Raw genomic sequence first — 17,372 nt, forward strand, 5'->3', positions numbered from 1 at the left:
CCTCCTTATTTTCACTGCATATAGAATTTTGAGTTGACATTTTAAATTCAAGTCTTAAATGATGTTCCACTGTCCTCTGGCCTTCAACTGCTACTACCATAGTAGTAGTTTCTTTAGTTGTTCTGTGAGTGAGATGGTTTTTTCTCTGGCAGTTTTCATAATTTCCTTGTTATCTTTGGGTCATTTTTCTTGCCTATCCCTTAAATATTGATGCTTTCCAGAATTACATCCATAGCTCAATAGCTAAGGGCACGGACTCTGAAGTCACATCTGTCTGAGTTTATTCCATTTTCAATATCTAATAGCTGTGTGACCTTGGGCAGAAACTTCTCTGAGCTTTTGTTTTCTCATCTGTGAATGGGGTTGATGGTAGTTACCTCATCATGGGGATTAAATGAGTAATTATGTGTCATATGCTTAGGAAACCTGGTGTCATGTACATGAGTTTTGTTATTATTTTATTTTATCTGGATATACTTTTTTTTTTCACATTTTAACTTATCTTGAATTAAGATGCATTTTGCAACTGATGGCTTTTCAGCATTGCTTTATCCCTGTATTGAAGTGGGGTCCTTTCAGAGAGGTTTTGTATTGTTTCTGCAGTCACCTGGAATGCTTTAACTTGAGGCACTTTCAATTTAATTATTTGTTAGAAGTTTTGGGGACCACTCTGGTGGTATGAATACAGATTGGAAAGCTGCATGTATACCAACTGGTGGTTCCTGTTGTTGAGGAGGTGTTTTCTCCCCTCTGCCATGGCCCAAGTTGAGAGATCTCTTTCTAAATTATGGATTTATATATTATTTATCTTTGGTTTAAGATGATGTAGTCCTTTGGGATCCTAGCTTTTTGTAGGATTCTCCTATTAGACCCCAATTTATCTTAGGTGTTTTTTTCATTTAGTGCTACACAAAATAATGATGCATCTTATAATTAGTGGTGTATTAGATTTGTTGATGTTATAATAGGTATCAACATTGTTACCAGCATTATCCCTGAGACACCTCTTCTGTCATGGCTTGAATTAATATTGATTATAGTAAGGGACAGTAATGAATTGAGGACTTCTCTTTGGTTAACATTCATATTTGGAGGTGTGCGATTTAGTGGGAGGAAAAGGAGTTAGTAAACAGGAAAAGAAGTAGTTCAAAAGGTAGGAAAAATCTAAGGATACTAATGTCATGAAGCTTAAAGGTTTGGAGCAATGATTTTCCAACATATCTGTATATTAGAATCATCTAGGGATTTTAAACAATTTTCAAATTTCAGCTCACACCTCAGACCAATTAAATTAGAAATCCTGGGCATGTGACCCAGGCATTATCACTTTTGGAACTGTCCACCTGATTCCAGTCTGTGGACAAGTTTGGGAATCACTGGTGTGGAGGGTTTTAAGAATGACAGGTCAGGGAGAATAAGGATTGAGATAGGGCAAGGGAATAATAGATGTTAGGTGGAAATTTGTAAACCTTAACTAGAACAGGGAGTGAAAAAAGATTATAGGGGTTTAAGAATACATTTGTAACAATACTGTGTAGGTAGAGGTGTATTCTACCTACATAGAGAGTATTGTATTCTAAAATAGGCCATTCAAGAATTTGGGGGCTGGGTGAGGGAAAGGAAAGGAAAATACGATGGTAGCTTAAGGAGGAATGGTATATCAAATTAAAGCCTTTTTTTTTCTTAAAGAGGACAGCCATACCTTTTACAAGGTAAAAGGATTCAGTGAAGAGGCAGTGAAAATTATAGAAAATGAGAGGATTGTTTTAAAAAATTATGAAAAGGCAAAAGGGAATAGGATTAAAGGTCAGAGAGGTAAGTTATTTTTGACAAAGAAGTTCTTCCAAATTTGTGTTTGGAATAGAAAAAAAGGGCAGATAAAGTAATCCCATCCTACCTGACACTAAAAAGAGGTTAACAAAAGGTATTCTTCCCAGTAGACGGGAAAAGATGGTGCATTTATTCAATAGAGCAGTGATGCACAGTTTTTAGTGTTCATGAAAATTACATGGAGAACTGATTTAAAATTCAAATTTATAGGCTTTCTATTCCACTCTCCCACTTGAAGATTTTTATTCAGTAGGTCCTAGGTATGGCCAAGGAATTCACATTTTAATTAGATTATTCCAGGTGACTGTAATGCTGGTGGGTCTAAAATCGGGCATAGGCATACAATGATACAGAGGCGGTTCTTTTTAACTGCTTTCAGAGGAATTAAAAAAAAGAGAGATGAGGAGATGAATGATAGGACCCCTGTGTAGCAGCAAAGGCCTACTGGATGCTGAATATCAAAATTTTTACTTTTGCCAAGTTTTTATGACTGTTTTCAGTAACTCTTTGAAGCCCGCAAGGTGACATGGGTAAACCTTTTGTTAGATCTAGGATTAGCAACTGGTATGGCAGAAAGTCCAAAGGAGAAAAATATCCAGGGAATTAATGAGTGGAACACTGAAGTCCTGGTTTCAAGAAAGACAGGTAGTCAAGAGGGATCAGGAGACGGGGTAAAATTGGAGAGATCAAATATGAAAACCACCTGGAATGAGGAAGAAGCAATTCAGTAGCTGGTGGAAGAAAAGGTGTGAAAAGTGATGGATAAATAAATTGGTTGTGTTCAGAGAAGGAAGGATATTAGAAAACTTAGGCTTTTCTAAAAAATAAAAGAATTTGGAAATGAGGTTATGTGAGGAAAATCAGGTCTCTAGTAAAGCAATAAAAATGTCAAGGATCAAGGTATCACACATTGGGAGCAGGGTTGCCAGGTAATATGTAGGATGCCCAGTTAAGTTTGAGCATCAGACACACAATGAATAATTTGGGATCTGCCTTTTCTCCATATCCTCGCCAGCATTTGCTATTGCTTTTCATAAAAACATGGAATGCTTCACAAATTTATGTGTCATCCTTGTGCAGGGGCCATGCTAATTTTCCCTGTATCATTTCAGTTTTAGTATATGTGCTGCTGAAGTGAGCACTTGGGATCTGCCCATACTAAAATACTATTCAGTATGGCTGGGCACTGTGGCTCACACCTGTAATCCCAGTGCTTTGGAAGACCAAGGTAGGAAGATCACTTGAGGCCAAGAGTTTGAGACCGACATGTGCAACATCGCAAGACTCTATCTCTACAAAAAATAAAAAACAGCTGGGTGTGGTTGCATGTACCTGTAGTCTTGCTGTTTGGGAGGCTGAGATGGGAGGACTGGTTGAGCCTAGGAATTTGAGATTGAAGTGAGCGGTGATCATGCTGCTGCATGCCAGCCTGGGCAACAGAGTGATACCCTGTTTCAAAAAAAAAATCCATTGTGTATCTCATATTCAGGCATAAATGACTTTGAGTTTCCTGTATAACTGTGTTTGAACTGTGTGAGTCCACTTATATGAGGATTTTTTTCAGTTAACCACGTTGGAAAATTTTTTGCACATTTGGAACAACTTGAAAAAACTTGCAGATGAACCATGTATCTTAGAAATATCAAAAAATTAATAAAACATTACATATGTCATGAATGCCTAAAATATATGTTGATACTAGTGTATTTTATCATGTACTACCTAAAGTATACACAAATCTATTATAAAAGTTAAAATTTATCAAAACTTATGCATACAAAATTTACAGACTATGCATGGTACCATTAGCAGTCAAGAGAAATGTAAACAAATGTACAGATGTAGTACTAAGTTATAACTGCATAAAATTCACTGTACTACATACTGTACTGCTGTGATAATTTTGTTAGCTACCTCCTGTTGCTGTTGTGGTGAACTCAAGTGTTGTGAGTATCCACTTAAAATGCTGTGTGCTAATGATCTCTGCGTGAGCAGTTCATTTCTCCAATCAATTATTACAGTCAAAAGTTATATCTTACAGTTTTCACGTATTTTTCATTGTGTTTAACATAATACCATGAACCTCGAATAACACCATAGGACCATGTAAAGTGCTACTAGTGATGCTGGAAGGCTCTGAAGAAGTAGAGGAAAATCACGACATTAAAAAAAAAAGTTGAATTGCTTGATATGTACCATAGAATGAAATCTGCAGCTGCAGTTGCTTGCCATTTCAAGATAAATGAATCCAACCTAAGGACCATTGTGAGAAAAGATAAGAAAATTTGTGAAGTTGTTGCTGCAGCTACGTTATCAGACATGAAAACCTTGCACGTTTTGCCAAATTCCTTTTTACTTTGTGTTGAAAATGCAGCTTATATATGAGTGCAGGATTGCTATAGTAAAGCATGCCTGTAGACTCTAATATTATTCAAGAAAAAAATGAGGTCATTATATAACAACTTAAAGCAAAAGATAGCTGAGGAATCTGAAGGTGAAGAATTTAATGCCAGTAAAGGATGGTTTGATAATTTTAGGAAGAGGTTTCCCTTAAAAAAAAAAATCAATGTAACAGGAGAGGCAGTTTCTGCCAGCCAAGAGGCAGCAGATAAGTTTGTGGACATCATTAAGAAAATCACTGGGCCGGGCGCAGTGGTTCACACCTGTAATCCCAGCACTTTGGCAGGCCGAAGTGGGCAGATCATGAAGTCAGGAGTTTGAGACCAGCCTGGCCAACATAGTGAAACCCCGTCTCTACTAAAAATACAAAAAGTTAGCCAGGTGTGGTGGTGGGTGCCTGTAATCCCAGCTACTCGGGAGGCTGAGGCAGGAGAATCGCTTGAACCTAGAGGGCCGAGGAGGTTGCAGTGAGCTTAGATTGCACCATTGCACTCCAGCCCGGGCAACAGTGTGAGACTCCATCTCAAAGAAAAAAAAAGAAAATCGTTGAGGAGAAAGGCTATCTGCCTAAACAGGTCTTTTTTTTTTTAAACTTTTAGGTTCAGGGGTTCAGTTACGGGTTTGTTATATAGGTAAACTCATTTCAGGAGGATTTGTTGTACAGATTATTTCATCACCCAGGTACTAAGTCTAGTACTCAATAATTATTTTTCTTTTCCTCTCCCTCCTCCCGCCCTCCACCCTCAAGTAGGCCCCAGTGTCTGTTGTTCCCCTCTTTGTGTCCATGTGTTCTCATCATTTAGCTCCTACTTATAAGTGAAAACGTGGTATTTGGTTTTCTGTTCCGGCATTAGGTTGCTAAGGATAGTGGCCTACAGCTCCATCCATGTTCCTGCAAGAGACCTGATCTCATTTTTTTAATGGCTGCATTGTATTCCATGGTGTATATGTACCATCTTTTCTTTATTCAGTCTACCATTGATAGGCATTTAGGTTGATTCTGTGCCTTTGCTATTGTGAGTAGTGCTGCAGGGAACATACATGTGCGTGTGTCTTTATGGTAGAATGATTTATACTCCTTAGGGTATATACCCAGTAATGGGATTGTTGGGTTGAATGGTAGTTTTATTTAGCTCTTTGAAGAATCACCACACTGCTTTCCACAATGGTTGAGCTAATTTACACTCCCGTCAACAGTGTATAATAAGTGTTCCCTTTTCTCCCCAACCTTGCCAGCATCAGTTATTTTTTGACATTTTAATAATAGCCATTCTGACTGGTGTGAGATACTGTCTCATTGTGGTTTTGATTTGCATTTCTCTAATGATCAGTGATGTTGAGCTTTTATTCATATGCTTGTTGGCTACACATATGTCTTCTTTTGATAAGTGTCTGTTCATGTCCTTTCCCCACTTTTTAATGGAGTTTTTTTTGGTTGTAAATTTGTTTAAGTTCCTTACAGATGCTGGATATTAGACCTTTGTCAGATGCATAGTTTGTGAATATTTTCTCTCATTCTGTAGGTTGTCTGTCTACTCTGTTGATAGTTTCTTTTGCTGTGCAGAAGCTTTTAAGTTTAATTAGATCCACCTGTCAATTTTTGCGTTTGTTGCGATTGCTGTTGACATCTTCGTCATGAAATCTTTGCCATTCCTATGTCTAGGATGGTATTGCCTAGGTTATCTTCCAGGGTTTTGATAGTTTTGGGTTTCACATTTAAGTCTTTAATCCATCTTGAGTTGATTTTTACATATCATATAAGGAAGGGGTCCAGTCTGAATCTTCTGCATATGGCTAGCCAGTTACCCCAGCACCACTTATTGAATAGGAAGTCCTTTCCCCATTTTTTTTTTTGTCAGCATTGTTAAAGATCAGATAGTTGTAGGTGTGTGGCCTTATTTCTGGGCTCTCTATTCTGTTTCATTGGTCTGTGTGTCTATTTTTGTACCAGTGCCATGCTTTGAACAGGTTTTTAATGCAGGTGGAATTGACTCATTCTGGAAAAAAAAAATGCCACAGAGGACATTTATTAGAAAGAGAAGTGAGCACCAGGATTTAAGACAGGAAGGGATAGGCTAACCCTATTATTTTGTGCCAGTGCAGTTAGGTTTATGATCAGGGCTGCCCTTATCTATAAAGCTGCTAACCTCTGAGCCTCAAAGGGAAAAGATAAACACCAGCTGCCAGTCTTTGGGTGGACAACAATAAAATTTAGTGATAACCCCTTTTCTGGATTGGGTCCACTGATGTGTTTTCCTTGAAGTCAGGAAGTACCTTACAAATAAGGGACTGCCTTTCAAAATTCTTTCGATATTGGACAATGCCCCTGGCCACCCAGAACCATATGAGTTCAACATGAAAGGTGCTGAAGTGGTCTTGCCCTCAAACACAACATCTTTAATGTATCCTCTAGATCAGGGAGTTGTGAGGACCTTTAAGGCTCATTATGCAGGATACTCTATGGAAAGGATTGTCAGTGCTATGGAAGAGAACCCTGGTAGAGAAAAAAATCATGAAAAAGCTGTTAAAGCTATCAAGCCCAAAAGAAATTCCTGCTGGAGAAAAACTGTGTCCAAATGTTGTTCATGACTTCACAGAATTTATGACAGAGTCAATCAGGAAAATCATGAAAGAGATTGTGGAGATGGCATAAAAGATGAGGGATGAGGGGTTTCAAGATATGAACCTCAGAGAAATTCAAGACCTTGTAGACACCACACCAGAGGAATTAACAGGAGACAACTTGTTGGAGATGAGTGCTTCTGAACCAGTGCCAGATGATGAGGAAGAATGAGTAGAAGAAACTGTGCCAGAAAACAAATTGACATAAGACAACATGACATAAGGGTTTTGATTATTCAAGACTGCTTTTGGCTTTTATGACATGGACACTTCTATGATGTGGGCACTGAAACTAAAGCAAACAAGAGGAAGAAGGATTGGTACCATATAGAAACATCTTTAGAGAAAAAAAAGTCAGACAGAAATTACGATATATTTCCATACACTAATACTGAGCCCCCTAAGTACTTCTCATGGGAAGAGCCGAAGAAGTTTGTCACTGCCACCCCTAAGACAGCAAGACCAGTCCCACCTCTTCCTCCTTTTCCTCAGCCTACTCAATGTGAAGATCACAAGGATGAAGACTTTTCTGGTGATCCACTTCCACTTAATGAATGGTAAATATATTTTCTCTTCCTTAATAACATTTTCTTTTCTCTAGCTTACTTTATTGTAAGAATACAGAATATACTATAACACAAAATATGTGGTAATGACTGACTATGCCATTGTTAAGGCTTCTGATCAACTGCAGGGTATTAGTAAAGGTTTTTGGTAGTCAAAAGTTATATGCTATTTTTGACTGTGAGGGGATCAGTATTTCTAAGCTCTGTGTTGTTCAAGGGTCAATTGTACTATTATTTGCTAAATCTGGTAACCCTAGATGGAAGTGATGTTTTGTAAAAAACACAGGAAGGTGGGTAAGAGTCAGGTTGGGAGAAGGCAAACATAATGATGCAGTGGAGCTGAATTGCTTGAGAATAAGGGTTTGAGGTAATATTAAGGGAATATATTTAGCCCAGAGTGGCAGGCTCGTGAGTAGTGGAAATGAGGCGAACATTAGAGTAGGAGGTGGGGTGAAGAATTATACCAGGATGGGGCAGTCTTGCCAGAATTGTTCCTTGTAATTTCATGAAGGAAGATGGTTTGTCAATGCCTTTACCAACCTCTGCACCTTCTTCTGAAGGATAACTTAGTTTTCAGGATACATGAAGTCTCTTGGTATCAACTGGCCACTGTTCGGTAATCTGCATAATTTCACCATATGTCCTCATAACCTCATCTGCTAGAAGGAAGGGAAAAGATTGATGAATAAATATGGTATATGTTCATGAATGCATTTTGTGATGCCTTGGGAAAAAAGCATGTCAGGATATATATATTTTTTAAAGTTAAACTTTAGGATCTATTAGGAAAAATAGGCAGATATATGCTAGGATGTTATTTTGAGTATTAGATTTATCAGTATGTATTCCTTTTTATTCTCCTGATATTTGAAACAATTTCCTTTTATTTTCTGTTTTGACTTTAATAATTATAGGCGTAAACATCTAATACATTTCACTCAATGAATAACTGATAATTTTAAATTTTTCTAGTATTTGTTAAGATTCCTGATTAGTATTTTTTTCCTCCTGAATTGTGCTCCTGAACATAGATATAATTAGTTTAATGCAAATGAGAAAAGTCTTTTCTTAGAATCTTTGTGTTTTAAAATATGTGATATTGAAAAAACCAATTTTAGTTATTAGAAAAAGAGCCACAGAAAGAAAAACTTCAAAGGCTAGGGTGATGTCAGCACCTGCTGTGGTCATAGTGTAAACCCTGGAGACCAGGGATTTTGGCAGCAGTTTTAGTGCTTTTAGTTCAATCTTCAGTATCCCCAAATGTGAAGCAGATGCCAGTTTTCTTCTCTAGGCTTCTGATAATGGCATATAATGAGTTGGTTGTTTCCTAGCAACTAAAGAAGCAGTTTCACTTTAGCTGATCCTGCAATAGAAATGAGACATTTTCCCTTGATAGTTGGTATTAGTGATTTCCCTGACAATGGAATTTCACTTTTGAATAAGGAATATTCTCAGCTTTTGGTTTCCTAAAGAATTTTGATTCTGAGTTGGGCTAAGCTCTGCTTAATCCTGTATAAAATGAAAAAAAAAATTGAGCCTCCTAAGTACCTCTCATGGGAAGAGCCAAAGGAGTTTGATACATAGTTTCTTAAATGGCAAGTGATTATACAAGAAGCTGTAATAGGTGTATTTTCTCAGTGTTTAACAGACTAATTAATGACCACCTTCTTTTTTTTTTCCCTGCTTAATATTTGCAGCAGTAGAGGTTTCTTAGGTAATGGCCAATGTATTGTGGAAATAAATATTGTAAGTTTTTATTACAAGTGCCATTTTGATATAAAGTCAGTATAATGAAAACATATTTTAAAATCTATAACCCATTTGATTTCAAACAGTATTCTATATCAGAAATTATTATTATACCCAATGATTTTAAAGGCTCTTAAAATAGTTCACTTTAAGGTGAATTGTGAAGCAATTTAGTATTTAAATATTAGTAGTTGTAAGGCATCCATAATTAACTGAATCAGATCTAAATCCTTCTAATTTGATGGTAGTAATAGATCTGGATATATTCAGCCTCTTAAGATATATGGAGGCATGAGAAAAATACTTCAGATGACCTTCTTTGTAGTCATTCATAGTGTAAATAGTTTCTAAGGAAATGATCCATTTTTCTTCCTTTGACATTATGAAACTAATATAAGTTACTATCCTCATCCACCTCATCCAAATTTATGGTATGATATATTAAGTTATGCCTAAGTGTCAGAGAGAGAAAATATTAAATGATGTTCTTAAGATAATTAAGTTAGGCATATCTAAATATACCAAAGAAATTTATTACCTTGCATGGAAAAGGTTCATAGACTATGCATTCACTACAGGTGAAGTCACTGAATATTGTTATTGTCAGTTTGGGGCATGTGACCTTATTAATTTCTTTTTATGATTTTTGCATCATCAGGTACTCTAGCAGGCCTCATATTTTAAAAATACTTTAAACATTAAGGAATGAGGAACATTAATTAATTCAGTTGGACAGGGTGGTAGCCTTTTAGGCATCTAAGACAAAATTAAAGAAAACAAAACAAAAAACCTTTAAACATGAGGTAGACTTTCTTTTTTTCAGACAGAGTCTCGCTCTGTTGCCCAGGCTGGAGTGCAGTGGCGCAATCTGGGCTCACTGCAAGCTCCGCCTCCTGGGTTCAAGCAATTCTCCTGCCTCAGCCTCCCGAGTAGCTGAGACTACAGGCATGCACCACCATGCCTGGCTAATTTTTGTATTTTTAGTAGAGATGGCATTTTGCCATGTTGGTCAGGCTGGTCTTGAACGCCTCGGCCTCCCAAAGTGCTGGGATTACAGGCATGAGCCACTGTGCCCGGCCCATAATGACTTAAATATCTTTTAAAAATATTTTTTGTTTAGGGTAAGCCTATATGTCTGTAGAAACAAATATATTAGACTTTTATAGTTAGTTTATTTTGGTAGCATCTAAATGTGGTGTATTACCTGAATGCAGAAAGCATCAAATTAAATAGGTTGAATTGATATATTATCCCTAGACAATGATATTTTACTAAAAATAGCTACCTATTATTAGGTATTTACTATCTGCTAAGCCTTATACTGTTTATCTGCATTCACATTTAAATCACACAATTCTGTATAATGTACTATTACTATTATTATTATTTTTACCAGTGATGAAACTGAGGCACAATGAGGTTAAATAACTTGGGCAGGGTCCTACTTGTAATCTCTCTGATTTTCTTGGCTCAGCTTTTAACACTGTACAACTGAAGTTTTAAAAGTTTTAAGTTTTTGCTTGAAAGATTGAAAACACTCTTTTTAATGTCATCCCTGAAATGCTAATTGACAGAATATTAAGAGTATTCCTTTGTTTCCCAAGTTCTCATTCAGCTACAAGTTTTGTATTTTATACGTTGTATTTTATAAGACATTTCTGAGTGAATGTATCTGTAAATATCTTCACTCTGAAATATATTTTGTTGAAGTTTATATGGAGACCTGTTATAAAGTCTTTTTAGTAGTGTTTGGCAATGAGAAGTTTGATACTCTTCTATGTTGTGATGTCAATAACTGCAATAATAGAATTCATTTATTAAGTATAGTAACTGTAGGATTAGATTTTAAATGTTCTTGCCATAAAAAAATTTAAAATGTTAAGTATGTGAGGTGATGAATATGTTAGTTGCTTGATTTCATCATTCTGCAATGTCAGCATGTATCCAAACATCACATTGCACCACATAAATATACTGTGCAGTTATTCTTTGTCAATTAAAATAAGATAAAGCTTAAAAATTGAATTAAAATTGTTATACAGTATTCATTATTTGGGCTTAATTACATTTCACTGAGGTACAATGGCATTTCCCAGTTACCCGGAACAAGCTATTATTCAGTAAAGGGAAATACGTTTCTGTCCAGTGACACAGTAAATGTCTATATTATCCAGATTAAAACCCAACAGTGCTTTTCTTAGTGGTTAATTGTTGATACTTCTACACTGTTAAGAGGGATTTGTGGAAGCAGATGGCCATTAGTAGTTCAGTAGACTAGTTACTATTCAGTAATAGTGAGAGGTGACAGTGTGCTGGCAGCCCTTGCTCGCTCTCGGCGCCTTCTCGGCCTCAGCGCCCACTCTGGCCACGCTTGAGGAGCCCTTCAGCCCACTGCTGCACTGTGGGAGCCCCTCTCTGGGCTGGCCAAGGCTGGATCCGGCTCCCTCTGCTTGCAGGGAGGTGCAGAGGGAGAAGTGTGGGTGGGAACCGAGGTTGCGTGTGGCCCTCGCAGGCCAGTGTGAGTTCCGGGTGGGCACAGGCTTGGCAGGCCCTGCACTCGGAGTGGCCAGCCAGCGCCACTGGCCCCGGGCAGTGAGGGGCTTAGCACCCGGGCCAGCAGCTGTGGAGGGTGCGCTGGGTCCCCCAGCACTGCCGGCCTGCTGCGCCACAGTTGAATTCTCGCCGGGCTTCAGCTGCCCCTCCGTGGGGCAGGGCTCAGGACCTGCAGCCTGCCATGCCTGAGCCCCCTCCCCACCGCCACCGTGGGCTCCCGCACGGCACGAGCCTCCCCGACGGGCGCTGCCCCCTGCTCCAGGGCTCCTGGTCCCATCGACCGCCCAAGGGCTGAGGAGTGCGGGTGCGCAGTGTGGGACTGGCGGGCAGCTCCACCCACGGCCCCAGCACAGGATCCACTAGACCAAGCCAGCTGGGCTCCTGAGCCGGGTGAGGACTTGGAGAACTTTTATGTCTAGCTGGAGGATTGTGTGTGCACCAGTCAGCACTCTGTGTCTAGCTCGGGGTTTGTGGTTGCACCAATCGGCACTCTGTATCTAGCTAATCTGGAGGGGACTTGGAGAACTTTTATGTCTAGCTAGAGGATTGTAAATGCACCAATCAGCACTCTGTGTCTAGCTAAAGGTTTGTAAATGCACCAGTCAGTGCTCTGTGTCTAGCTCATCTAGTGGGGACTTGGAGAACTTTTATGTCTAGCTAGAGGATTGTAAATGCACCAATCAGCACTCTGTGTCTAGCTCAGGGATTGTAAACGCACCAATCAGCACCCTGTCAAATGTCTGTAAAATGGACCAATCAGCAGGATATGGGAGGGGTCAGATAAGGGAATAAAAGCAGGCTGCCTGAGCCAGCAGTGGCAACCCACTTGGGTCCCCTTCCACATGTGGAAGCTTTGTTCTTTCGTTCTTTGCAATAAATCTTGCTGCTGCTCACTCGTTGGGTCTGCGCCACCTTTATGAGCTGTAACACTCACTGCGAAGGTCTGCAGCTTCACTCCTGAAGCCAGCGAGACCATGAACCCATTGGAAGGAATGAACAACTCCAGATGTGCCGCCTTTAAGAGCTGTAACGCTCACCGTGAAGGTCTGCAGCTTCACTCCTGAAGTCAGCGAGACCACGAACCCACCAGTAAGAAGAAACTCCAGACACACCATCTTTAAGAACTGTAACACTCACCGCAAGGGTCCGCAGCTTCATTCTTGAAGTCAGTGAGACCAAGAACCCACCAATTCCAGACACAATAGTTTCACCTAATGTCAAGTATTCGATTCTTTTCAAATCATTTTTATTCCCTGTGAACAAATAGATTTAGAGAGAACCCTCTGCAATATGTGAAGAGTTTAGGTCAAATAATGGTGTTAAAGAGCATAGTCCCCATGAGACTGCCCTCACTTTTGACATTGACTGCAAGTGTAGGGGTTCCCAAGATCACCCTTAGGTTCAATAATTTGTTAGAAGGACTCAAAGAACTCACTGAAAGATGTCATACTCACACTTACAGTTTATTACAGGAAAAGAGTACATATTAAAATCAGCCAAGGGAAGAAGTGCATAACGTGAAGTCTGGGGAGTTATCAAATGCAGAGCTTCTGTTGTCTTTTCCCCTCAGAATCAGTCTGTTAGTCTCCTAGCACTGATGTATGACAATACGGGTGTAGCACTGCCAACCAGGGAAGCTCATGTGAGCCTTGATATTCAGAGTTTTTATTGGGGCTCTGTGATAGGGGCATGATTGATTTTCCATATGGCTGATCTCATTCTTTTGTCTCCTGTCCCTCCAGGCATGACCCAAAGCCCCCATTCTAAATCCCATTATTACTACATGGCTAGCTCAAGGCCCATGAGCAGAGACCTTAGAGATTACATCCTAGAAGCTGAGGTCAAAGACAAATTATCTTGGGGCCTTTTGGGGCAAGGTTAAATTCTTTACAGAAATAATGTGAATAATACTGGTTTCCAAAATGAATGTGTGTATAAAGCTGAATTTGGATATTAACCTAGTAGGTATGACATATTGCTACTGAAATTTTCTAGTAATTAAAACTCAGAATTCCTTGAAAGTACAATTGATTTTGACTATAATATTCTCCAGCCAGAGAGGCTACTAGGATGGTTTTTTAAAAAATACTTTGAGGTCTACTAATTCTATTATACCCCACATTCCTGTCACTCTTGGCAAGTGCCCAAATATAAGCCTCTCTGGTCATTAAAAAGAAAAGTTTTTCATCTTTATGCTGTTTAGGACTTCTTTTCTCCTAAACCTAAATATTTCTTCCTTTTCTTCCCCAATTTTTGTTTGGTGCTTCTGGTGCCCAATTTTGTATTACATAAATTCTTGTTAATATCTTTAACTAAAAACTGTGATTCCCTGCAGACAATGCTTTTAATGAAGTCTTAAGTAGAGCTTGTTTTTTGACTCACTGTCTAGTAGAGATTTAGGGTAAGATTTGGCGTATTCCTTATTTGCTAGGGCAGCTTCTACCCCAATACTTATATTCTTATATTCTTTTTGCAGAAGGAGAAGTTTATTAAAAAGCTTTAGAGCAGGAGGAAAGAAAGGAAAGTGCTTCGGAAGAGATCCAAGTGAGCAACTTGAAGAATAAGTGCCCTGTTTAACCATGATCCTAAGACTTTATAAACTGGCATCTTGTGCCCCTTTCTCGTGATTCTTCCCTTAGGGTGGGCTGCCTGCATGCACAGTGCCCTTCTTACCCTTGGGAATTGAGCACACACAGTGTGTTTGGAAAATTGTACACATGCCCATCTGAGGCTTTCTTTCCTTTTCTGGTGGAGTGCCCTAGTAAGGTCATAATCCACCATTTTGCCTCTTAATGTGTGTATTAGTCTGTTTTCACACTGCTGATAAAGACGTACCTGAGACTGGGAAGAAACTTACAGATCCACATGCCTCGGGAGGCCTCACAATCATGGCAGAAGGCAAGGAGGAGCAAGTCACCTCTTACATGGATGGCCACAGACAGAGAGCTTGTGCAGGGAAACTCCCAATTTTAAAACCATCAGATCTTGTGAGACTTATTCACTATCTTGAGAACAGCATGGGAAAGACCCACCCTCATGATTCAGTTATCTCCCACTGGGTCTCTCCCACAACACATGGGAATTATGGGAGCTACAAGATGAGATTTGGGCGGGGACACAGAGCCAAACCATATCAATGTGCATGCCTGGGCTCAATCGCCCAATACCTGAGATTTTATTGGAAGCCTTTTTTGCTTCTCCTTGGTGCCTGAATTTAATTAACACTTTAACAGCTGTGGATCAACAGGAGATTGTCTTTGCCTGGCACAGCTGCTGAATTATCATTTTTAGAGAGGCAATATGATAATTGTCCAGCCACCACCTGACATTCCTAGTGGGTCGGGGAGAAGAGCCCTCTCCTGCTCCACTCATGCCCATCTAACTACCTGTAACATTTCCCTCCTCAAGAGCCCAAGACCCCAAATCTTTGAGGAAAAATGGATGAAGGTCAGTCTTCTGTAACTGCTTTCTGCTGACAGAGGGGTGGTGTTGGTTCTGTGAGTATTGGCCTCTTGCTAGCTCTCAGGTCAGGAGGGTGACTCTTTGGGTGGTAAAAGCAGTATCTAGCCAGGTCCAAGGGAGACAGGGCAGGATTTTGCCTTCTTCCTGTCCCACTGATGGACATTCTAGGGGTCCCCTTTAGAAGCCTGCCTCTTGGGTATTGAGAAAACTATCTCTCACTGAGGATTTTTATACTTATATTCTTTCTGATAGTCATAGTTACTAAAAGTATAATTGGCCAGGCATGGTGGTCCATGCCTGTAATCCCAGCACATTGGGAGGCCAAGGTGGGCAGATCACCTGAGGTCGGGAGTTTGAGACCAGCCTGAGCAACATGGAGAAACCCCATCTCTACTAAAAATACAAAATTAGCCGGGCATGGTGATGCATGACTGTAATCCCAGCTACTCAGGAGGCTGAGACAGGGGAGTCGCTTGAACCCAGGAGGCGGAGGTTGCTGTGAGCTGAGATCGTGCCATTGCACTCCAGCTCTAGGGAACAAGAGCAAAACTCCATCTTAAAAAAAAAAAAAGTATAATCCTTCTCTCATTCTCTTCTCTGGACACTTTTTTTCTCACTTGTTAAAGATGTTGGCACTTCCTATTCCCTCTAGTTCTACCCACCATCTTGGATAACTTCAGAGTTCACATAGACAATAAACTTTAACATTCCAGTGTGTCCGGAATTGGTGGGTTCTTGGTCTCGCCGACTTCAATAATGAAGCCGCGGACCCTCGCGGTGAGTGTTACAGTTCTTAAAGATGGTGTGTCCGGAGTTTGTTCCTTCAGATGTTCAGATGTTTCCGGAGTTTCTTCCTTCTGGTGGGTTTGTGGTCTCGCTGACTTCAGGAGTGAAGCTGCAGACCTTCGTGATGAGTGTTACAGCTCTTAAAGGCGGTGTGTCTGGAGTTGTTCGTTCCTTTCGGTGGGTTCGTGGTCTCGCTGGCCTCAGGAGTGAAGCTGCAGACCTTCACGGTGAGTGTTACAGTTCATAAAGGGGGTGCATCCGGAGTTGTTCATTCCTCTCATCCGGAGTTGTTCGTCCCTCCCGGTGGGTTCGTGATCTCACTGCCTTCAGGAGTGAAGCTGCAGACCTCCATTGTGAGTGTTACAGCTCATAAAGGCGGTGTGGACCCAAAGAGTGAGCATCAGCAAGATTTATTGCAAAGAGCGAAAGAACAAAGCTTCCACAGCATGGAAGGGGAACCGAGCAGGTTGCCGGCTGCTGGCTGGGGTGGCCTGCTTTTAATCCCTTATCTAGCCCCTCCCAAATCCTACTGATTGGTCCATTTTACAGAGAGCTGATTGGTCCATTTTACAGAGAGCTGATTGGTCCGTTTTGACAGAGTGCTGATTGGTGCATTTACAAACCTTTAGCTAGACGCAGAGTGCTGATTGGTGCATTTACAATCCTTTAGCAAGACACAAAAGTTCTTCAAGTCTGCTACCCAATTAGCTAGACACAGAGCGCTGATTGGTGCATTTACAAACCTTTAGCTAGACACAGAGTGCTGATTGGTGCATTTACAAACCTTTAGCTAGACAGAAAAATTCTCCAGGTCCCTACCTGACCCAGAAGCCCAGATGGCTTCACCTCTCAATGGCAGTCGCCGTGGGACTTTGCCGCACCTAGCCTGGGCACTCTGGCAGTCCAGAAGGAGCTCATCCCCTGATCAAGCCCAGCAGGTGCTGGCTGGCCATGCCCAGTGCAGGGCCTGCTGAGCCCGTGCCCACCTGGAACCAGCTCTGGCCCATGAGTCCCGTGTGCAGCCCCAGCTCCCACCCGTGCCTCTCCCTCCATACCTCCCCACGAGCAGAGGGAGTCAGCTTTGGTCTTGGCCAGCCCCAGGTAGGGGCCCCCATAGCACACTGGCAGGCTGAAGGGCTCCTCAAGCACAGCCAGAGCAGACACTGAGGCCGAGGAGATGCCGAGAGCGAGCAAGGGCTGCTAGCATGTTGTCACCTCTCAATCCCCCCTCTAAACAGGACACCACAACTGCTGTTGGGAATTTGGCCGATGACTGCTCTAGCTACTTCCTGCTGGATGGGGCGAAGAAGGGGCCCTGCAGTTGCAGTGTCCTCCAGAGGGGAGCTCTTTAGGCCAGTGGAAGGGCCAGCAGGTCGGTCCAGGGGTCCTCGGTAGAAGTTGTTA

The 17,372-nt window shown here is 40.8% G+C and overlaps 1 protein-coding gene and 1 non-coding gene across 5 annotated transcripts in view; one reads left to right on the forward strand and one right to left on the reverse strand.

The window, feature by feature from the left end:
* The window catches only part of NUBPL (NUBP iron-sulfur cluster assembly factor, mitochondrial), a 322,052-nt gene that overhangs the window by 85,646 nt on the left and 219,034 nt on the right, over positions 1-17,372 (forward strand). The window lies entirely within an intron of this gene.
* LOC116456519 (U6 spliceosomal RNA) lies at positions 2,866-2,972 on the reverse strand. Its single transcript, XR_004244730.1, has one exon. It is a non-coding gene; the product is annotated as a U6 spliceosomal RNA (small nuclear RNA).

The sequence above is a fragment of the Hylobates moloch genome, unplaced genomic scaffold (assembly GCF_009828535.3).
Source record: "Hylobates moloch isolate HMO894 unplaced genomic scaffold, HMol_V3 SCAFFOLD_16, whole genome shotgun sequence".
Lineage (NCBI taxonomy): Eukaryota > Metazoa > Chordata > Mammalia > Primates > Hylobatidae > Hylobates > Hylobates moloch.